This window comes from Pristiophorus japonicus, chromosome 4 (assembly GCF_044704955.1).
Source record: "Pristiophorus japonicus isolate sPriJap1 chromosome 4, sPriJap1.hap1, whole genome shotgun sequence".
NCBI lineage: Eukaryota > Metazoa > Chordata > Chondrichthyes > Pristiophoridae > Pristiophorus > Pristiophorus japonicus.
In genome coordinates this window covers 59,176,812-59,189,065 of record NC_091980.1, presented here as the reverse complement: position 1 = coordinate 59,189,065, position 12,254 = coordinate 59,176,812, and positions in this window count along the sequence as shown.

Genomic DNA, 12,254 nt, shown 5'->3' with positions numbered 1-12,254 from the left:
AACCATAAGCATACTTTACCACCAGGGGTGCACTTGCAGGAGACACTGCATACCTGTTCCACACAGGTATATAAAGGCAGGTCTTAGACAAGTATGGCACTCGAGAGCTGTGAATTAAGGTGCAGGTCCAGAGTGATCTTGACTTCAGCATGTGCCTCATGTAAGTCTGTACTGCAGGGACAGGACTTTACAGTGGCGACGAGGATGGGATGATGTTCACGCCATGTCGTCAGAGGAATGGACCTCCTGCTCAACAATTCTAAGTCGTTTTGAACATCTCTTTCAGCCAGGTGTGGGCACCTTCAAAGGGGCTAAAGTTAAAATCTACATCACACAGGATGCCAGACCGGTCCATCACAAGGCTAGAGCTGTGCCTTATGTGACGAGGGAAAGGATTGAACACGAACTGGACCAGCTTCTGCGGAAAGGCATTATCTCACGCGTGGAATTTGCGACTGGGCAAGTCCCATCGTCCCCGTCATGAAGCCTGATGGATCCATACGAATCTGTGGGGATTACAAGTCTACCAATAACAGAGTCTCCCTACAGGACCAATACCCGCTGCCCAGAGCGGAGGACCTATTTACCACATTGGCTGGAGGAAAACTTTTCTCGAAACTAGATCTCACATCTGCGTATATTACGCAAGAACTGACCGAAGAGTCTAAGCTACTCACCACCATCAACACACATCGAGGCATTTTCATGTACAATCGATGCCCATTCGGCATCAGGTCGGCAGCTGCTATATTCCAGCGCAACATGGAGAGCCTGCTCAAGTCCATGTCGGTGACTGTTGTGTTTCAAGATGACATACTCATCACGGGCAGGGACACCGATTCCCATCTCCGCAATTTGGAGGAAGTACTAAGTCGATTGGATCGGGTAGGCCTAAGAGTTAAGAAATCCAAGTGTCTGTTTCTCGCGCCCGAGGTTGAATTTTTGGGCAGAAGGATTGCCGCTGATGGAATCCGCCCAACAGAATCCAAAACCGAAGCAAATCATCTGGCACCCAGGGCCCGGAATGTCTCGGAACTGCGCACCTTTCTCGGGCTATTCAATTACTTTGGGAACTTTATGCAGAACTTGTGCACGCTGCTGGAGCCTCTCCACATGCTACTCAGGAAGGGTTGCGATTGGTTTTGGGGGGACGCCAAGAACGCACCTTGAATAAGGCATGCAACCTTCTATGTTCCAACAGTGTTTTAGCCTTTTTTGATCCAGGTAAAAAGCTAGTTCTTACATGTGATGCGTCAGCGTATGGGGTCGGGTGTGTTTTACAGCATGTCAATGATGCGGGTAAATTACAACCCATTGCTTATGCCTTCAGGTCACTTTCGCGGGCGGAGCGTGGGTACGGTATGGTTGAGAAGGAGGCGCTCGCGTGTGTCTACGGTGTCAAAAAGATGCACCAATACCTTTTCGGGGCCAAGTTCGCATTAGAAACCGACCATAAACCCCTCACGTCCCTGCTATCCGAGTGCAAGGCAATAAACGCCAATGCCTCGGCGTGCATTCAGCGGTGGGCACGCTTACGACTACACAATAAGGCACAGACCAGGCAGAGACAACTGTGCCGACGCACTTAGCAGGCTACCCCTGGCGACCACGGAAGGGTCCGACGAACAGGATTGTGAGATGGTCATGGCAATCAATGCCTTTGAATCCACAGGTTCGCCCATGACGGCTCGCCAAATCAGAGCCTGGATGACCAGCGACCCCACGTTATCCTTAGTCAAAAGATGTGTTTTAACTGGTGACTGGGCAGAGGCCTGCGATGCCTGCCCCGAGGAGATCAAACCTTTCCATAGGCACATGCATGAACGATCACTACAGGCAGACTGCCTGATGTGGGGCAGCTGAGTAGTTATGCCCTTGCGAGGCAGAGAGGCGTTTGTCCGGAAGCTCCATCACGAGCACCCGGGGATCATCCTTATGAAGGCCATAGCCAGATCCCATGTCTGGTGGCCTGGCATTGATGCGGACTTGGAGCTCTGCATCCGGCGGTGCACCATTTGTGCCCAACTCAGTAATGCCCCCAGGGAGACCCTCCTAAGCCCCCGGCCCTGGCCCACCAAACCGTGGTCGTGGGTGCAATAAGACTATGCGAGTCCATTCATGGGCAAAATGTTCCTCGTAGTCGTCGATGCATTTTCAAAGTGGATCGAGTGCACCATTTTAAACTCGAGCACCACCTCCACCACTGTGGAGAGCCTTAGAACCATGTTCGCAACGCACGGTATTTCTGACATATTGGTCAGTGATAATGGTCTCTGCTTCGCCAGCGCAGAATTTCAAGATTTTATAGTTGACCACGGCATAAATCACGTTAAGACAGCACCGTTCAAGCCGGCCTCCAGTGGCCAGGCGGAGCGAGCAGTGCAACTCGTTAAACAAGGCATGCTAAAAATCCAAGGTCCCATGCTGCAGAGCCGTCTGTCGCGACTGCTGCTGGCATACAGATCTCGTCCGCATTCGTTGACTGGGGTTCCCCCCGCGCAACTGTTGATGAAATGGACCTTAAAGACTAGGCTCTCGTTAATCGTCCCAGACATGCATGAAATTGTTGAGGCAAAGCGCCGGAAGCTAACTGAGTACCATGACCGAAATTCGAGGGGGAGGTGGAATGAGATCGGGGACAAAGTGTTTGTGTTAAACTATGGCCGGGGTCCCAAATGGCTTGCAGGGACAGTAACAGGCAAGGAAGGAAACAGGCTACTGGTGGTACAAAATGGACAATGGCCAAACCTGCTGGAGGCATGTAGACCAAATCAAAAGTAGATTCACCAACAACACTGCTGAACCAGAGGCAGACTAAAATGTAGAACTCACACCACACCTGGTGGACAGACAGAGGGAACAACCTGAGGAAAGGGCAGTCTCAACAGACAGCCCAGGCGAGATACCAACAATCACACCGAAAGAAAAACAGGCACCAAGGCAAACAACTGAAACACAACTAAGACGCCCTACGTGAGAGCGTAGACCACCTGAAAGACTGAATCTATAAAGACAATAAGACCTTGGGGGAAGGTGATGTCATGTATCTCACACTACTGTATATAACTGTATCTTACCATGCTATGCATGACTGTAACTAAATATGACCTGTAACCACAAGCATACTTTACCACCAGGGGTGCACTTGCAGGAGACACTGCATACCTGTTCCACACAGATATATAAAGGCAGGCCTCAGGCAAGTGTGGCACTCGAGAGCTGTGAAATAAAGATGCAGGTCCAGAGTGACCTTGACTTCAGCATGTTCCTCATGTAAGTCTGTACTGCAGGGGCAGGACTTTACAACAGCTACCAGGGAATTTGGCGCACACATACATGATGATCTTCCTATGGTAACAAACCAGCTGCGCATTGAGGGAGTGGAAGCCCTTGCAGTTGACAAAGACTCCTGGGTGATGATGGGGTGCGCTAATAGTCATATATGTGCAGTCGATGTTGCCCTGCACCTGTGGGAAGCCAGCCAGAGCGGCAAAGCCGAGCACCTGCTCAGAAACACTGGCTTTATCAGTGTCAAAGTTGCTGACTTGGCTGACTTGTCAAACATGGCATCGGTGACCTGTGTGATGCATCTGTGGATGGTCAACTGTGAGATGCTGCAAATGTCTGCTGCAGATCCCTCGAAGGAACCAGAGATGAAGAAGTTGAGGGTGCTGGTGACTTTGACAGTCACTGGTGAGGCATCCCCTGGGCTGCAGCTCTTGCTCCAGTAAGCTGCAAATATTTGCGAAAGACCTGGCGCAACAGCCTGAGCCTCCTTTGGTACTGCTGCTCAGTCATGTTGAGGAAGCTCATTCTCTGCCTGTATACCCTGTGATGGTGGTGTAACCTCTGGTGTAGTTCAACCCTGCGCTGATGCTCTCTGTCCGATGGAGCATCAGGTCATTGAGGAGAAGGTCGTTGGTGCTACTGCTGCTTGCCTGCTCCTGCTGGTTTTGGGGCTCATCCTGGTCCGATTGTAAGGACCAAGGTGAGACAGTATAAATGGCACCCATGCTGAGGTAATAAATGCACAAATAGAAATAAATGGGCATGATCTGATTGCCATTACGGAGACGTGGTTGCAAGGATGACCAAGGCTGGGAACTAAATATTCAGGGGTTTATTTCAGGGCCATTTTGGAAGGATAGGCAGAAAGGAAAAGGAGATAGAAACAGAGAAACATAGAAAATAGGTGCTGGAATAGGCCATTCGGCCCTTTGAGCCTGCACCGCTCGGGGTAGCTTTGTTAATAAAAGATGAGATCAGTGCAATAGTAAGAAAGGATATTGGCTTAGAAGATCAAGATGTAGAATCAGTTTGGGTGGAGATAAGAAGTAATAAGGGTAAGAAGTCACTGGTTGGAGTGGTCTACAGGCCCCCAAACAGTAGCCACTCTGTGATACAGAGTACAAATCAAGAAATAATGGAGGTTTGTCAGAAAGGTACAGCATTAACCATGATGTTTTTTTCTTCATATTGATGAGACAAATCAAATTGGCAATGGTAACCTTGAGGAAGAGTTCATAAAGTGTATGCGGGATAGTTTCTTGGAACAATACATTGTGGGCAAAAATTTGGCAGATGGATTATAATGTGGGAAAATGTGAGGTTATCAGCTTTAGTAGCAGAAATAAAAAAGAAAATTATTATTTAAATGATGAGCAATTACAAAATGCTATCGTACAGAGGGATCTGGGGGTTCTTGTACATGAAACGCAAAAAGTTAGCATGCAGGCACAGCAAGTAATCAGGAAGGTAAATGGAATGCTGGCCTTTATTGCAAGGGAAATGGAGTATAAAAGTAGGGAAGTCCTGCTTCAAATGTATAGGGCATTAGTAAGACTACACCTAGAGTACTGCAAACAGTTTTGTTCTCCTCATTTAAGGAAGGATATACTTGCATTGGAGGCTGTTCAGAGAAGGTTCACGAGGTTGATTTCTGAGATGAAGGGGTTGTCATATGAAGAAAGGTTTCAAGTTCAGGGCGAGAGCACCAATAGTCATCTATAGTCATCAATGTACCGGAAAAAGTGGTGAGGGAGGGAGCCTGAGTAGGACTGGAACAAAGAAAGTCCCACGTACCCCACGAAAGAGCAGGCATAGCTAGGACCCCTGCGGGTTCCCATAGCAACACCTTTCATTTGGAAGAAGTGAGTGGAGTGGAAGGAGAAGTTGTTCAATGCGAGAACAAATTCAGCCAGGCGGAGGAGGGTGATGGTGGATGGGGACTGTTTGGGCCTCTGCTCGAGGAAGAAACAGAGTGCCCTCAGGTCATCCTGGTGGGGAATGGAAGTGTAGCGGGATTGAACATCCATGGTGAAAAGGAAACGGTTGGGGCCGGGAAACTGGAAACTGGAAACTGTTAATGTGACGTTCAGCCCGCAAGTGTGACCCTGAGCTTCCAGTCACCTGTCACTTTAATTCTCCACTGCATTCCCACTCTGACCTCTCTGTCCTCAGTCTCTTACACTGTTCCAATGGAGCTCAACTCCAGCTTGAAGAACAGCACCTCATGATTCGTTTAGGCACTTTACAGCCTTCTGGACTTAACATCGAGTTTTTAAATTTCAGAGCGTAACCGCTGCCAATCTTTTTCTCCCACTCCCTACCCCCCACCCGCCTCAGAGCCTGCTTTTTTTTTCTCCTTGTCTCTAATGGCAGTTGGTCATAATCCCACCATTCACACCCTATCTTGACTAATGTTTTTCTAACTCCTGGCATTAGCATTTGAATTTGGGCCATCATCCCTTTTATCTCTCTAATCCCTCATCTTCCAATCTATCACAGACCTTCCTTTTTGTTCTTTCTTCCCCTCCCCCTTTCAGTGCTTTTCGAACACTATCCAGTTCTGATGAAAGGTCATCGACCCGAAACATTAACTTTGCTTTCTCTCCACAGATGCTTTCTGACCTGCTGAGATTTCCAGCATTTTCTGTTTTTATTCCAGATTCCAGCATCCACAGTATTTTGCTTTTAAATTATGTACAGGCGTCTTTTTTTAAATTGAGAAATAAAGGTATATGGATAAGACCCTTTGTTCAGGACACCAGTAAAATTGAAAAAAGTGAAAGAGGAGACTATTGTGAAGGAATGTTTATGTGATACTATCCTCAAAGATAGCGGGAGTACAACAAGGGTTTTCAACTGTTTTGAGGACGTAGGACAGGAAAGAGTAGTGTGATAAATCTTATTTCAACACTGGAGTGATGAACATTTCAGATAACTCGGAAGGAAATAAAGAGAAGTTTAGTAACCAGAGTATCAATAAAATAGAGAAAGCTGGGAGGTTCGAGGTGAGAGAGGAATCATTTATCAGATGATCTTTTTATTTTATTATGTGCAGGAGGAGTGTTAATCGAGCCTCCCAAATATGAAAACTGTATTAAAGTCTTGAAGGTATTTGGGATTTTACAGACATGCGGCTAGAATTTCGGGTTTTAGTGATTTTGCCTGTTTTCAGGTGATAACCATGGCGAAAAATGTATTTTACCACTGGGATACCGTTACCACCAGAACTCTCAAAATTCTGCAAAAGGTGAAGATCGTTAGCGATTGCGAAAAATCCGGCATTGCACAACTGAATTTGTGCGGCGAAGCCGTAATTTGCGACCGAAAAGAAAAATCGGACCTTCTGCGCATGCGCAATTTATTTATTTATTTTTTGCTATTTCTTTTCTTCTTCCTGCACTTCTGGTCAGCTGTCAGGGAGCACCCGCAGATGCACAGTGCACCCAGGGCTGAATCAGCCATTTTTAGATTTCATTCACCATGGAAGGAGATGGGAGCAAACAGAGAGCCAGAAAGTTCAGCAGTGAGGCAAACGAGGCCCTTGTCACTGCTGTTGAAAGGAGATGGGCAGAATTAAAAGGAGGGGTGCAAGTATACCCCTTCCAGTGTTTTTTTGTAGAATTTGGACCAGCATATTTGAGGAGGTCTCCTATATCAACGGCATCCGAAGGACCCACACACAGTGCCGCAAGACGTTTAATGACCTTTGCAGGGTTGTTAGAGGAAGTAATATTTTTATTGATGCACTCCTTCATTACTTAAATTACAAATCTGACACACATTTGTATAGGTAGGGTGGTGTTGCACCTTATTTGCCATGAATGATCTTTACACATTATTACGATTGCTTTCTGAGATCATAAAAGGTGTTCCTGCACTTCGATGTCTTCCTCATGAATCACATGCAACTTCCAGGGCCATTAAACAGAAGACTGTATTAAATGCACACAGTATGGTATAAGTGCTTTGGTAACTATCTGTGTGTGCCACAAGAGCAGATGGGCCCTCTGGTAACCATTCCCATTGTCATCTTTGCAGGGAAAGATGTCCCACAACAGCTGAGAGCAGCAGCGCACAGGCGGCGGTCCGCCCCAAAGCATGCCTCTGACAGACCTCGAGGAAAGAGTGGCCGGTCTGATCGGTGCCTCAGGGAGGGCAACTGCCCATGGGAGTAATGACCTCCCGTTCGATAGTGAGGCTAAGTCCTGCACATTCCCTGGCTGGATTGGACCAATGTGATGTAGTGTCTGTGGACTCGAGTTGGAGCAATGTGATGTAGTGTCTGTGGACTCGAGTTGGAGTAATGTGATGTAGTGTCTGTGGACTCGAGTTGGAGCAATGTGATGTAGTGTCTGTGGACTCGAGTTGGAGTAATGTGATGTAGTGTCTGTGGACTCGAGTTGGAGCAATGTGATGTAGTGTCTGTGGACTCGAGTTGGAGCAATGTGATGTAGTGTCTGTGGACTCGAGTTGGAGTAATGTGATGTAGTGTCTGTGGACTCGAGTTGGAGTAATGTGATGTAGTGTCTGTGGACTCGAGTTGGAGCAATGTGATGTAGTGTCTGTGGACTCGAGTTGGAGCAATGTGATGTAGTGTCTGTGGACTCGAGTTGGAGTAATGTGATGTAGTGTCTGTGGACTCGAGTTGGAGTAATGTGATGTAGTGTCTGTGGACTCGAGTTGGAGTAATGTGATGTAGTGTCTGTGGACTCGAGTTGGAGCAATGTGATGTAGTGTCTGTGGACTAGAATTGGGGCAATGTCATGTCGTGTCTGTGGACTAGGGTTGGGGCAATGTGATGTAGTGTCTGTGGACTCGAGTTGGAGTAATGTGATGTAGTGTCTGTGGACTCGAGTTGGAGCAATGTGATGTCGTGTCTGTGGACTAGGGTTGGGGCAATGTGATGTAGTGTCTGTGGACTCGAGTTGGAGCAATGTGATGTAGTGTCTGTGGACTCGAGTTGGAGCAATGTCATGTCGTGTCTGTGGACTAGGGTTGGGGCAATGTGATGTAGTGTCTGTGGACTCGAGTTGGAGCAATGTGATGTAGTGTCTGTGGACTCGAGTTGGAGCAATGTCATGTCGTGTCTGTGGACTAGGGTTGGGGCAATGTGATGTAGTGTCTGTGGACTCGAGTTGGAGCAATGTGATGTAGTGTCTGTGGACTCGAGTTGGAGCAATGTGATGTCGTGTCTGTGGACTAGGGTTGGGGCAATGTGATGTAGTGTCTGTGGACTCGAGTTGGAGCAATGTGATGTAGTGTCTGTGGACTAGAATTGGGGCAATGTCATGCAGTGTCTCTGGACTACATATAATGGAGTAACGGCGGTCCTTCAAATGAGCCTGTGCTATGTGACCTTACTCATGTCACCCTGCATCCTCCCCTGCTGCTAAGCACTCATCTGTTTTCTATTTCCAGATGAGGAGTCGCATGCGCCAAATCCTTCAATGGAAGCCACCATGTCAGGCCAACATGTTGGGGGGGGGTGAGGGGAGGAGGATGAGGACGAGGAACTTGAAGGGGAAGAGGGGAAGAGGAGAAGAGCGGATGTAGCAGTCTACTCCGGGGGTGGGGGCAGTGCCGATGCACTCGACACTTCTTTTTTTCCTCAGACAGAACCTCGTCTGAGGATTAAACATTCATGGGTTTTCATCCATCCGAGGCCCCGAGTACTAGTGGTGTGCAGCAACGCACTCCCGCGGTTGAATTCCGTATGCCGTCTCCTCGGAGGGTAAGTCGGCAAAGCCGGTCTGCTGACAGACAGGCGGACGCACAACTGGCTATGGTGAGACTGTCCAGGGAGAGCATCCAGCTCACCTGACAGCTCTTAGAGGTATTGGGTAGGATTCCAGCAAGCATCGCAACATTCTTTTCTGCGAACATGATGGAGGTCGGGTCAGGCATGGGATGCATGGAGTGTTCATGGAGTGGAATCCCTTTCGGTTTCGGTAAACATCTGGATTGAGTAAAGGTGCTCGCAGGGTGATGTGCGTACAGTCAATGGCACCCTGAATCTTGGGGAAGCCAGCAATTTTTCCAAAACCTACAGCCCTCTCATTCTGTGTTTCCTTGGTCATTGGGAAGTTTATGAAGTCTTACTGATGCCTGAAAGGAGCCAGCGGCATAGAAGGCAAGTGCCCAGTGACCTTCACCTCAACGGGCAGTGCAGTCCTGTTGCCGCTGGTAGGCTGTAGATCTGCTTTTATGAGCTGGCATAACTCTGTGATCACCTCTTTTCAGAAGCACAGCCTTCTAATGCACTGTGCCTCAGAGAGCTGCAGGTATGAGTGCTCTTGTGGGGGGGTAAGGCCTCCTCCCCATACATCTGTGACCTCTTCGATTAAGCTCAAATTACTCATCACTAAGCCGTCTTTCAGCTCGATGCTGCATAAATACAGCAGCCAGGAATAATGGCTGACATAGTATAGACCCCATTTTTTAAAATGTCCTTAAATATCCATTAAAACGAACTATAAACTCACATAAAAATGTGTAAAACGCAGCCTTCTTCTCCAAATCCTTTTATGCACTGAATTTCTGTTCCTTTTTCAAGATGGCGCCGCTAGCGCCGGGTGCGCCCTGGGTCTGACCGGCGATTGACTGATTTTTTCTGGCGAGTTCCCAGAATATCGCTGAATTTTCCGCCCGGGGCAATAGCGCAGCGTTGCATGCCGATTGACGCATCCAAATGGTGAAAACATCGGGCGAGCGGTAAGTTTTAGCGCTGTCGCAAAATCACTGACGAGATTTCCGCTCGGGCGCAAAATGTTGCGTGATTCATTTGGCGCCAAAAAAAGTAGATTTTGCGCTTCGCCCAGGTGAAAAACCGGTCGCAAACCTGTCCAAAATCTAGCCCTAAGAATCTCGGATGCATTCGGAAATAAGTGGCAAGTTTCAAACATGTATTTATGGAATGCAAAGCACGACTGGATTCTGTAAAATTACAGTCAACCGAGAAACTATAGAATAGAAAGTCAGTGGATTATTTGCACACGAGCTGGTGACACCATGCGGGTGGTACTTTGTTTGTCATCAAATATTATGGGCCCGACCAGCTGTTTTTTTCTAGTTGATTAAGCAGTTTACCATTTGAAGAAGTAACCTTTGTGTTTATGATAAATTATGTAAAAGGTACAATTTTAATAATGCATTACATACAATACAAAGCTAAAATTAAATGTGCGTAATGAGGCTGTAACAAGCAGTACAGCTTCTGATGATAGGAGCCCGGAGAGCAAAGTTGAAGTGGTTTATTTGCTCATTAATATGTGTAGCCCATAATATCACCACACTCATTTTTCATATATTATATATTGTTTTCTCATTCTTGGTGATTTATTTTTACCTGTCTATGTTTTCAGCTTCAGTACACTAACCCAACCATTACATTCTTTGAATAGCCTCTGCAAAATTTACATGATGGGAAGTGGAAGTTTTCGTTTAAGTAATCCTGTACCATTCACATTTCGAGGGACCGCCTATGATGATGACAAATGATTGAGGTGTTCATTCACATAGAAAGACATGACCTTTTGCAGCCATAAACATTCCATTAACAACACACACATTTTCAGCAATCATCTTACTGGGAGTAAGAAAAAAGATGCTAACAACTGTTATCTTACCCAACTACAGCATTCATTGTCACCACTATGACCTTGAATGAATGTCTGAACATGCCACCTGTCAGTATGCAAAGACTGTAGAATATGATGCTGATAGGCATTAAATATAAGAACATAAGAAATAGGAGCAGGAGTAAGCCATATGGCCCCTCGAGCCTGCTCCGCCATTTAATATGATCATGGCTGATCCAATCATGGACTTAGCTCCACTTACCTGCCCGCTCCCCATAACATCTTATTCCCTTATCGGTTAAGAAACTGTATATCTCTGTCTTAAATTTATTCACTGACCCAGCTTCCACAGCTCTCTGAGTCAGTGAATTCCACAGATTTATAACCCACTGAGAAAATAAATTCCTCCTCTTTAAATGGGTGGCCCCTTATTCTAAAGTTATGCTCCCTAGTTCTAGTGTCCCCTATCAGTGGAAACATCCTCTCTGCATCCACCTTGTCAAGTCCCCTCATAATCTTATACGTTTCGATAAGATCACCTCTCATTCTTCTGAATTCCAATGAGTAGAGGCCCAACCTACTCAACCTTTCATCATAAGTCAACCCCCTTATCTCCGGAATCAACCTAGTGAACCTTCTCTGAACTGCCTCCAAAGCAAGTATATCCCTTCTTAAATATGGAAACCAAAACTGTACGCAGTATTCCAGATGTGGCCTCACCAATACCCTGTATAACTGCAGCAAGACGTCCTTGCTTTTATACTCCATCCCCTTTGCAATAAAGGCCAAGATTTCATTCGCCTTCCTGATCAGTTGCTGTACCTGCATACTAACCTTTTGTGTTTCATGCACAAGCACCTCCAGGTCCCACTGTACTGCAGCACTTTGCAATTTTTCTCCATTTAAATAAGATTTTTTTCTGCCAAAGTGCATAACCTCACACATTGCAACATTATACTCCATCTGCCAAATTTTTGCCCACTCACTTAGCCTGTCTATGTCCTTTTGCAGATTTTTTTGTGTCCTCCTCACACATTGCTTTTCCTCCCATCTTTTATTGTCAGCAACTTGGCTACGTTACACTCGGTCCCTTCTTCCAAGTCTTTAATATAGATTGTAAATAGTTGGGGTCCCAGCACTGATCCCTGCGGCACCCCACTAGTTACTGATTGCCAACCTGAGAATGAACCATTTATCCCGACTCTCTGTTTTCTGTTAGTTAGCCAATCCTCTATCCATGCTAATATATTACCCCTAACCCCGTGAACTTTAACATTAAACATTGCTCTAATCCATTTTTGTTCCATTTCAGTTTAACCCTTTGAACCTTTTTCCATGCATAATCCTAAATGTAAAATGTAAAAAAAAAAATTCCTCCAATATGGGGAC